The sequence below is a fragment of the Triticum aestivum genome, chromosome 1A (assembly GCF_018294505.1).
Source record: "Triticum aestivum cultivar Chinese Spring chromosome 1A, IWGSC CS RefSeq v2.1, whole genome shotgun sequence".
NCBI lineage: Eukaryota > Viridiplantae > Streptophyta > Magnoliopsida > Poales > Poaceae > Triticum > Triticum aestivum.
Genome location: NC_057794.1, coordinates 361,884,976 through 361,897,130, shown reverse-complemented (window position 1 = coordinate 361,897,130; position 12,155 = coordinate 361,884,976).

Below are 12,155 nucleotides of genomic sequence, written 5' to 3'. Positions count from 1 at the left end.
AACGGAAAGTAAAAGCTTGCAAAAGAAAGTAAATCGAAAACTAAAACTATAGATCGGAAACTTATATGATGGAAAATAGACTCGGGGGCCATAGGTTTCACTAGAGGCTTCTCTCAAGATAGAAATTAATACGGTGGGTAACAAATTATTGCCGAGCAATTGATAGAAAAGCGCAAAGTTATGACGATATCTAAGGCAATGATCATGAATATAGGCATCACGCCCGTGTCAAGTAGACCGAAACGATTATGCATCTACTACTATTACTCCACACATCGACCGACTCCAGCATGCATATAGAGTATTAAGTTCATAAGAACAGAGTAACACATTAAGTAAGATAACATGATGTAGCAGAATTAACTCAAGGAATATGATGAAAACCCCATCTTGTTATCCTCGATGGCAATAATACAATATGTGCCTTGCTGCCCCTACTGTCACTGGGAAAGGACACCACAAGATTGAACCCAAAGCTAAGCACTTATCCCATTGCAAGAAAAACAAATCTAGTAGGCCAAACCAAATCGATAGTTTGAAGAGACTTGCAAAGATATCAAATCATGCATATAAGAATTCAGAGAAGATTCAAAGAATATTCATAGTTAAGCTGATCATAAATCCAAAATTCATCAGATCTCGGCAAAGACACAGCAAAAGAGTATTACATCGAATAGATCTCCAAGAACATTGAGGAGAACATGGTATTGAGAATCAAAGAGAGAGAAGAAGCCATCTAGCTACTAGCTATGGACTCGTAGGTTTGTGGTGAACTACTCACGATTCATCGAAGAGGCAATGCTGTTGATGTAGAAGCCCTCCATGATCGAATCCCCCTCTGGCAAGATGCCGGAAAAGGTACCTAGATGCGATCTCACGGGTATAGGAAGGTTGCGGCGGTGGAAAAGTGGTTTCGTGGCTCCCTGGAAGTTTTCAGGGTATTTGAGAATATATAGGAGAAAGACCTAGGTCAGGGGGTCACCGAGGGGCCCACAAGGTCGGGGGGTGCGCCCTACCCCCCGGGCGCTCCCTCCACCCTTGGCCACCTCGTAGCTCTTCTGAGTTACACTCAAAGTCTCTTGGGTGTCTTCCGATCCAAGAAAAATCATCACGAAAGTTTTATTCCATTTGGACTCCGTTTGGTGTTCCTTTTCCGCGAAACTCTAAAACAAGGAAAACATGAACTGACACTGGGCTCTAGGTTACTAGGTTAGTCCCAAAAATCATATAAAATATAAAACATCCAAAACAGATAATATAATAGCATGGAACAATCAAAAATTATAGATGCGTTGGAGACGTATCAAGCATCCCCAAGCTTAATTCATTCTCGTCCTCGACTAGGTAACTGATAAAAACAGAATTTTTGATGTGGAATGCTACCTAGCATATTTATCCATGTAATTCTCTTTATTGTGGAATGAATGTTAGGATCCGTAAGATTGAAAACATAAGTTCAATATTGACATAAAAACAATAATACTTCAAGCATACTAACAAAATAATTATGTCTTCTCAAAATAACATGGTCAAAGAAATCTTATCCCTACAAAATCATATAGTCTGGCTATGCTCCATCTTCATCGCACAAAATATTCAAATCATGCACAACCCCAATGAAAAACCAAGCAATTGTTTCATACTTTTGATGTTCTCAAACCTTTTCAACTTTCACGCAATACATGAGCATGAGCCATGGACATAGCACTATAGGTGGAATAGACGGTGGTTGTGGAGAAGACAAAAAGAAGGAGATAGTCTCGCATCAACTAGGCGTAACAACAGCCTATCAAGATGCCCATTAATAGATATCAATGTGAGTGAGTAGGGATTGCCATGCAACTGATGCACTAGAGCTATAAGTTTATGAAAGCTCAAAAAATAGAACTAAGTGGGTGTGCATCCAACTTGCTTGATCATGAAGACCTAGGGCATTTTGAGGAAGCCCATCGTTGGAATATACAATCCAAGTTCTATAATGAAAAATTCCCGCTAGTATATGAAAGTGATATCATAGGAAACTCTCTACCATGAAGATCATCGTGCTACTTTCAAGCACAAGTATGGCAAAAAGGATAGTAACATTGTCCCTTCTCTATTTTCTCTCATTTTTTGGGCCTTCTCTTTTTTTAGGCCTTTCTCCTTTTTTCCTCACATGGGACAATGCTCTAATAATGAAGATCATCACACTTTTATTTACTTACAACTCGATACTAGAACAAAAATATGACTCTATGTGAATGCCTCCGGTGGTGTACCGGGATGTGCAATGAATCAAGAGCGACATGTATAAAAAATGATGAACGGTGGCTTTGCTACAAATATGATTTCAACTACATTATCAAGCAAAGCAATATGACAATGATGGAACGCGTCATAATAAACGGAACAGTGGAAAGTTGCATGGCAATATATCTCGGAATGGCTATGGAAATGCCATAATAGGTAGGTATGGTGGCTGTTTTGAGGAAGGATATGTGGTGGGTTTATGGTACCGGTGAGAGTTTCGCGGTACTAGAGAGGCTAGAAATGGCGGAAAGGTGAGAGTGCGTATAATCCATGGACTCAACATTAGTCATAAAGAACTCACATACTTATTGCAAAAATCTATTAGTCATCAAAACAAAGTACTACGTGCATGCTCCTAGGGTGATAGATTGTTAGGAAAAGACCATTGCTCGTCCTCGATCGCCACTCATAAGGAAGATAATCAAAAAACATCTCATGCTCCAACTTCGTTACATAACGGTTCACCATCGTGCATGCTATGGGACTCACAAACCTTAACACAAGTATTTCTCAAATTCCCAACTACTCACTAGCATGACTCTAATATCACCATCTTCATATCTCAAAACAATCATAAGGAATCAAACTTCTCATAGTATTCAATGCACTCTATATGAAAGTTTTTATTATATCCCTCTTGGATGCCTACCATATTAGGAATAATTTTATAACCAAAGCAAATTACCATGTTGTTCTAAATACTCTAAATATAATATAAGTGAAGTACGAGAGTTCATCAATTTCTATAAAATAAAACCACCACCGTGCTCTAAAAATATATAAGTGAAGCACTAGAGCAAAATTGCCTAACTCAAAAGATATAAGTGAAGCACATAGAGCATTCTAATAAATCACGATTCATGCGTGTCTCTCCAAAAATGTGTGTACAGCAAGGATGATTGTGGCAAACTAAAAGGCAAAGACTCAAATCATACAAGACGCTCCAAGCAAAACACATATCATGTGGTGAATAAAAATATAGCCTCAAGTAAAATTACCGATAGACGAAGACGAAAGAGGGGATGCCTTCCCGGGGCATCCCCAAGCTTAGGCCCTTTGTACTCCTTGAATATTACCTTGGGGTGCCTTGGGAATCCCCAAGCTTAGGCTCTTGCCACTCCTTATTCCATAGTCCATCAAATCCTTACCAAAAACATGAAAATTTCACAAGACAAACTTCAACAGAAAATCTTGTTGGCTCCGTTATTATAAGAAAATAAATCACCAATTTTGTTACTGTTGTGAACTCATTATTTATTTATATTGGTGTAATATATACTGTATTCCAACTTTTCCACGGTTCATACCCCCCGATACTAGCCATAGATTCATCAAAATAAGCAAACTACACGCGAAAAACAGAATATGTCAAAAACATAACAGTCTGTAGCAATCTGGATATTTCGAACACTTCTGTAATGCCAAAAATCCATAGAAATTAGGAAGTCCTAGGAAATTTGTTTATAAATCATCTGCAAAAAGAAAAAGTATTTTATCATGCTTCTGTAAAAAATAAAAACTAATCTCCTGGGCGTAAAAGTTTCTGTTTTTCAGCAGGATCAAATCAACTATCACCGTAAGCTATCACAAAGGTCTTACTTGGCACAAACACTAATTAAATCATAAAACCACATCTAAATAGAGTCTAGAAGAAATATTTATTGGAGAACAACAAGGAAAAATATTGGGTTTTCTCCCAACAAGCGCTTTTCTTTAAAACCTTTTTAGCTAGGCATTGAGGTTTCAGTGATGCTCACATGAAAGACAAGAATTGAAGCACAAAGAGATCATCATAAAACATGTGACAAACACACTTAAGTCTAACATACTTCCTATGCATAGTTATTCTATAAGCAAACAAATTATCAAGACAAGCAAAAACTAGCATATGCAAGGAAGAAGAAAGAGACGATAGCAATCTCAACATGAAGAGAGGTAATTTAGTAACATGTAAATTTCTACAACCATATTTTCCTCTCTCATAATAATTACATGTAGGATCATAAGAAAATTCAACAATATAGCTATCACATAACATATTCTCAACACGATCCACATACATGCAAAGTTGACACTCTTCCAAAATAGTGGGATTAACATTAACTAAAGTCATGACCTCTCCAAACCCACTTTTATCAAAAAATTCACAAGATTGAATATTCTCCAAATATGTGGGATCTAAAGTTGTCTCTCTTCCAAACCCACATTCAATATTATTGCAAACATTATTATCAATCTCATATTCATCATGGGGCTTGAATAAATTTTCAAGATCATAAGAAGAATCACACCAATCATGATCATTGCAACAAATAGTGGACATAGCAAAACTAGCATCCCCAAGCTTAGGGTTTTGCATATCATTAACACAATTGACATCAATAGAATTTATAATAACATCATTGCAATCATGCTTTTCATTCAAAGAGCTATCATGAATCACTTTATAATTTTTCTTCTTTCAAAACTTCATCACAATTTTTAGATTCACGAATTTCAAGAAAAAACCTCATAAAGATAATCTAGTGCACTCAACTCACTAGCAATTGGTTCATCATAATATGATCTCTTAAAAAGATTAGCAAGTGGATGAAGATCCATAAACCTTAGGTTCTCTAATTTGCAATAAATACACAATTATTCCTGTTGAGGAATGTAGCAATAATTCAAAATTTTCCTATGTGTCACCAAGATCAATCTAGGAGATGCTAGAAATGAGAGAGAGGGAGTGCATCTTCATACCCTTGAAGATCACTAAGCGAAAGTGTTACAAGGAACACAGATGATGGAGCCGTACTCGCGACGATTCAAATCGCGGAAGATCCGATCTAGCGCCGAACGGACGGCGCCTCCGCGTTCAACACACGTACATCCCGAGGACGTCTCCTCCTTCTTGATCGAGCAAGGGGAGAGGAGAAGTTGAGGGAGGGCTCCGGTAGCACGACGGCGTGGCGGTGGAGCTTGCAGTTCTCCGGTAGGGCTTCGCCAAGCACTACGGAGGAGGAGGAAATGTTGGAGAGGGGGAGGGTTGCGCCGGGGGAAGGGTGCGCCTGCCCTCCCACACCCTCTATTTATAGGGTGAAGGGAGAGGGGGCCAGCCCCCCTAGATGCATCTAGAGGAGGGGCGATGGCCAAGGGGGGACTTGGCCCCCAAGTTATGTGGGAGGCGCCCCCACCCCTAGGGTTTTCATCCCTAGGTGCCTTGGGCCCTTGGGGGCGCACTAGCCCACCAGGGGGCTGGTTCCCATCCTTATTCAGCCCACTTGGCCCACCGGGGCAGGTGGCCCCACCCGATGGACCCCTGGACACCTTTCGGTGGTCCCGATACAATACTGATAACCCCCGAAATTATTATGACGACTGAAACTGGACTTCCCATATATAATTCTTCACCTCCGGACCATTCCGGAACTCCTTGTGACGTCCGGGATCTCATCCGGGACTCCTAACAACCTTTGGTTTCCACATACTATTTCCCATAACAACTCTAGCATCACCGAACCTTAAGTGTGTAGACCCTACGGGTTCGGGAACCATGCAGACATGATCGAGATATCTCTCCAGCCAATAATCAACAGCGGGATCTGGATACCCATGTTGGCTCCCACATGTTCCACGATGATTTCATCGGATGAACCACGATGTCGGGGATTCAACTAATCCTGTATACAATTCCCTTTGTCCATCAGTATTTTACTTGCCCGAGATTCGATCATCGGTATCTCTATACCTCGTTCAATCTCGTTACCGGCAAGTCTCTTTACTCATTCCATAATGCATGATCCCATGGCTAACTCCTTAGTCACATTGAGCTAGTTATGATGATGCATTACCGAGTGGACCCAGAGATACCTCTCTGTCATACGGAGTGACAAATCTGAGTCTCGATTCTTGCCAACCCCACAGGCACTTTCGGAGATACCTATAGTGCACCTTTATAGTCACCCAGCTACATTGTGACGTTTGATGCACCCAAAGCACTCCTACGGTATCTGGGAGTTGCACAATCGCATGGTCTAAGGAAATGATACTTGACGTTAGAAAAGCTTTTAGCAAACGAACTACACGATCTTGTGCTTATGCTTAGGATTGGGTCTTGTCCATCACATCATTCTCCTAATGATGTGATCCCGTTATCAACGACATCCAATGTCCATGGTCAGGAAACCAGGTCATCTATTGATCAACGAGCTAGTCAACTAGAGGCTTACTAGGGACATATTAAGATCTATGTATTCACACAGGTATTACGGTTTTCGGTTAATACAATTATAGCATGAACAATATACAATTATCATGAACAAGGAAATATAATAATAACCACTTTATTATTGCCTCTAGGGCATATTTCCAACAGTCTCCCACTTGCACTAGAGACAATAATCTAGTTACATTATGATGAATCGAACACCCGTAGAGTTCTGGTGTTGATCATGTTTTGCTCGTGGAAGAGGTTTAATCAACGGATATGCGACATTCAGATCCATATGCACTTTACAAATATCTATGTCTCCATCTTGAATATATTCACAAATGGAGTTGAAGTGACGCTTGATATGCCTGGTCTTCTTGTGAAACCTGGGCTCCTTGGAAAGGGCAATAGCTCCAGTATTTTCACAGAAGAGAGTCATCGGGCTATAAAATGGGCTATAAGTAGTAAGAAATAGGCTGTAAATTTAAAAAACACAACAAACCGACAATTACTTTCAAATTTATTTTTTAAGATTTTGTGACTTTAAATTTCATTGATTTTTTTGCGAGCAAAATTATGTTTGATTTTAAATTGTTGTAAAATTATTTTTTAATTATTTTGAATGTGACTCAAAATTTTAGGATTAAAAACGGTCCAGACTGCACCGAAATATACAACATTTTGTTGTATTTTTTAATTGTGACCAGAATATGAGCTGTAATGCTTCAAAAATAATATGGGCTCCAAAAAAATCCTTAAGAATTAGCAAATGGGTTGTAAAGTATTATAAAGTATGGAAGAGAGATGTAAGTGGAGACGTTGACTGTATCGGCCCACATGATCCATGGACGCATGCAAGAAAGTGCCTTCTTATTACGCGAACAAAAATTATTGCACCTCTTGACAGCTGGGACCCACCAACTACATCTTCGCATGCAAGGAAGTGCCTCCTTATTATGCAGGAAACAAAGTTGCCTCCACCTGACAGTTGAGACCCACCAGCTACATCTTCGCACACAAGGAAGTGCCTCCTTGTTACGTGCAAGAAAAATGATTCCTCCCGCTGCTAGCTGGGACCCACCAGATTTGGTGGCTGACTTGTGGGCCTACTAAGTTGAGGCGTACGCAGGGCTTTGTCGACTTAGGCAACAAATGCTTCTAGAAGCAGTGATAGTTGGATGTTAATCCAATGGCCATGCTGCTTCTTCAACCCGTGATCTTCTTGCTCCAACCACCCAAACCAGCGCTGGCGAGACCGCCTGCTCCTGCCTCCCGTGGCCGGGTGTGCTGCCATCACTGGCCATACCATCCCTCTACTCACCCACACCTCATGTTCTTCTCCGATGACGGAAGCCTCACACTGCAGCAGAACCAGTCAACCCTCCTACTCCCCTCCGTATGGGCATCCACTTCCGCGTCTTCCCCGGCTCCACGTCATTCCCTTCCTAGACTTGCCATCGTCCATTGCCTTGGTGCTCTCAACGCAGCAAGGTCAACGTGGTCAACAAATGACAGCCCTAAGAAGAGGACTGTACATGGTGACGCTGACTGATGTACCCACCAGCTATGTCTTCAGACGCAAGGAAGTGCCTCCATATTATGCGCAAAAAATGATTCCTCCCCCTAACATCTGGGACCCACCAGCTATATCTTCGCATGCAAATAAGTGCATCCTTATCCTTCCTGACAGCTCGGACCCACCAGCTATATCTTCGCATGCAAAGAAGTGCATCCTTATCCTTCCTGAAAGCTAGGACCCACCCATCGAATCGTATGTAGCATTGCCTATCTAGTCGCGAACGTGTGCGTAAGTACTGGTTGATCAGTGTCTCTGCAAGGATGAACCGTGGCCGAGCAAGCAGCGGCGCATGTCATAGTACAGTCAGGCCCCTACATAGTAGTCCACACAATCTCGTCTAAATGGAGTACACGTACGTATATCCACACTGCAAAAACTATGGGCATGTACATACATACGGTCGGGGTCTCGAACACGTACTCGTGCATACATACGGCTAGGGCTTGTGTACATGGATAGGCAACGGATGACAGCAATGGCCTCCTGTTCATCGGCAGCCAACCGGCTGGGTCGAAACACGACTTGTTCATCAGGAGCCAACCGGCTTGGACGGAATAGCCGAAACAGGGTTTGGCGTACCGCAAAACGGAGGAAACAACCTTTTGTTCGATCGTGTACGGTCAAAACGGGGTCATGTTCATCGAAAGGGGTCTACTGTACTACAAAACAGAGGAAACGGTTTTCTGTTCGAGCGCCTATGGTCAAAACAGGGTCCTGTTCATCGGGAGGGGTGTGGCTTACCACAAAACGGGACTCTGCAGGCTACTGTTCATCCATCGTCTACGGCCTCGCTCTAGCCTCCACTGTAACGCCCCAAGACCGGAGCTTCAGAAGCCTTCCATGTTTCCTGGTTTCGTCGTGTGATTTGTTTGGTTCATCATTTTTATCTTTGCATCATGTGCATTTGCATCATGTCATCATGTCTTTAATCTTTGCATCTCAATTCAAATAAATAAATCGTATGGATTTTCAGTCACTTTAAACCGAGGGAGTTCACCTGGTGATTTCTCTATATAACATATCCTCCTAATAATTATGGAGCTATTATTAAATATTCCATTCTTTTGGAATTAACCGTTGACACACTAGCAAATAAATCCCAATGCCTTGGTTATCTCAATTCTTAGTCTCCGACTTGTCCTTGTTTTCTTTTATCGTTTTATCGAGGCTCTTCCTAGATGTTCAACATTTTTGGAAACTTCGGATCCCTACTCCTTTCAAACGAGTTGAATTAAATTCAAATACATTTGAATTTATTCTTTCAATCTTGGTCTTTCCTAATTTTCTCGGTCCTAACATATTTTTGTGAATCCGGGAAAACTATCCGCACGTCCAACTTCGTCCCCTATCCTCACTTTCTTTTCTTCCTTATCTCTGTTTTTTTCTCTTTTGAGTGGGAGAGAGGGTGCCCAACAGGCCATTTAGGCCCAGCTGCACCTCAGGCCAGCCGCAGCCCACTTGGGCCTCCCAAGGCCCACCCCAGCGCTGGCCTCTAAGGCCCAGCCCCCCACCTACAGCTAACCCTAGCGCCAGGGAGCTTCTCCCCTCGCGCCGCTACAGGGAGAGTGTGCCCGATCCGTTTCCTCCTCCCGCTCGATACCCTGGCCTCTCCCTCTCGTTCGGTCCCTCCTTCCAGCGCCGTCAGAGAGAGAGAGAGATCGACAGCACCAGGGAGGAGCCTGATCCCCATCCCCAACGCTCGCAGGCCCCTCTGCTCGATGCCATTTCTCTCCCTCGCGCCATGCTTGCCTCCCCTTGCGATCTTTTTGCGGTGTGTTTGTCGAGATCCGATAAATTGTGGGTTTATAATCAAGATTATCTATGAACAATATTTGATTCTTCTCGAAAATCTTTTATGCATGATTAATATATTTGCAAGTCTCTTCGAATTATCAGTTTGGTTTGACCTACTAGATTGATCTTTCTTGCAATGGGAGAAGTGCTTAGCTTTGGGTTTAATCTTGCGGTGTCCTGTCCCAGTGACAGCAGGGGCAGCAAGACACGTATTGTATTGTTTCCATTGAGAATAAAAAGATGGAGTTTATATCATATTGCTTGAGTTTATCCCTCTACATCACGTCATCTTGCCTAATGCATTACTCTGTTCTTATGAACTTAATACTCCAGATGCATGCTGGATAGCGGTCGATGTTGGAGTAATAGTAGTAGATACAGAATCATTTCGGTCTACTTATTGCGGACATGATGCCTATATACATGATCATGTCTAGATATCTATCTATCTACCTATACCTATACTAATTACAAACTCCCTAAAAATTAGAAATTACTAGCCATACATCTACGATGGAATCAAATTATTACGGTGTAGATTACCTTGGTACAAAAGGTAGCAGTTCAGTCGAAAGGAGATTGATTAGAAAGCCCAGCACTCCGAGGAGAGGCCCATAATACCCTCCGCCATCTCATCCTCCCCAGGTGAAAAAAGCAGCGACGTGACGCAATCTAATCTCTCATGTCTCTCTCTCTCATGATCTCACGCCTCTCTTCCTCCCTCAGATCTCTCCCCCCCCCCCCCCACATGGAAAACAGATATGTTCTCTCATGATCTCACGTCTCTCTTCTTCCCCATATGAAAACAATATACGTCTTGGATCTTACCACATTAATTTTTTGGAAATGTTAACGCCCACACGTGTGGGCGTTTGCATCTCGCCCACACGCGTGGATCCGCGTCCGTTCGTGAGCGCACAAATCTTGGCATGTTTCTAGTGCTACGTAGGACTGGCCTGATGTGTGGGCCTTTAGCCGGTCCCCCACACGGCTGTTTCACCACACAGAAGGGGCTGGTGTGTGGTCGTTCAGCAGTTCGCCCACACGTCACTTTGCACGCACACACAAGGCCTAGTGTGTGGGCATTTGGCATCTTGCCTACACGCCCTTCTCCTATCCCACACCCAAGCTACTAGTTGCCATGTGTTTTTGCAGTGCACATGGCAACTGCTCCTAGTGTGCTTTTATAAGCAGGTGGCAACTCTCTCTTTTTACCAGAGTTTGCCATGTGTTTTGCAGGGTACACGGCAACTGCCTAGTGTGCACGTAAGCAAATGACAACTCTTTTTTACCGAGTTGTCATATGTGTTTACATGGTACATGGCAACTGCCCTAACGTGCATGTACATGGCAACTGCCCTAACGTGCACGTAAGCAGATGGCAACTCTTCCTTTTTACATGGCAACTGCCCTAGCATGCTTGTGAGCACATGGCAACTCTCTCAACTGCCTAGTGTTAGTATGTGGCAACTCCGAAAGTTATGAAATCATGGCAACTATATTAGATCAGACCATACATGATAACTGCAGTTGAGCAACCATGGCAACTGCAGTTGTCCGACATGGCAACCGTAGTTCAGCGACATGGCAACTGTAATTAAACGAACATGGACGAGGGTCTGGACCATGTCAACTGCGGGCACGCGGTGACCGTCACGCGTGGCGTGCGAGACCAGGAGATACGAGGCCTGACATACGGGCGTATTGGCGCTAATTGTTTTGCCCACACGTAGGTGTGTGGGCTGTTCCTCTTATACACCACACAAAATGTGTGGGCAGACTCCCTAACATCCACACGTGTGGCACTTATCGGCGTCCTAATTTTTTGTTCCTCATCTAGATTAGGTTTCTCTTCTCACACAGAATTGTTTTGATTTTTTTGCCGGATTATAATTGAATCGATCGTATATTTTTTGGTGGATTCCGACTCAATATTTTTCTATCATGCCTTCTAAAAGTTCTATACCTAGGGATCCAATTCCAAATCCTCTCACGCTCTTTGGATAGCTCATGGAGATCAGCTCGGAGCACAGCTGGACCCATGAGAGTAGCTTATATATTCAACCTGTGGCCTAACACAAACTATCTCAACAAGTCAACATCAAGGAGCCTCTGTCGGTTGTCAATTGATCAAGCTTCTCATGTCAGGTACGATGGTTTTGTCTCTGCTCAGTTGCTTTATCGCCCATTTTTCTCAGCGATTATTTGTTCTGTTGGTTCAGTTATATTATTAGGCTATGCACCTCTTCATTCTTACTCCTACTGTAAAAAAATATAAGAGCATTTAGATAACTAAAGTAG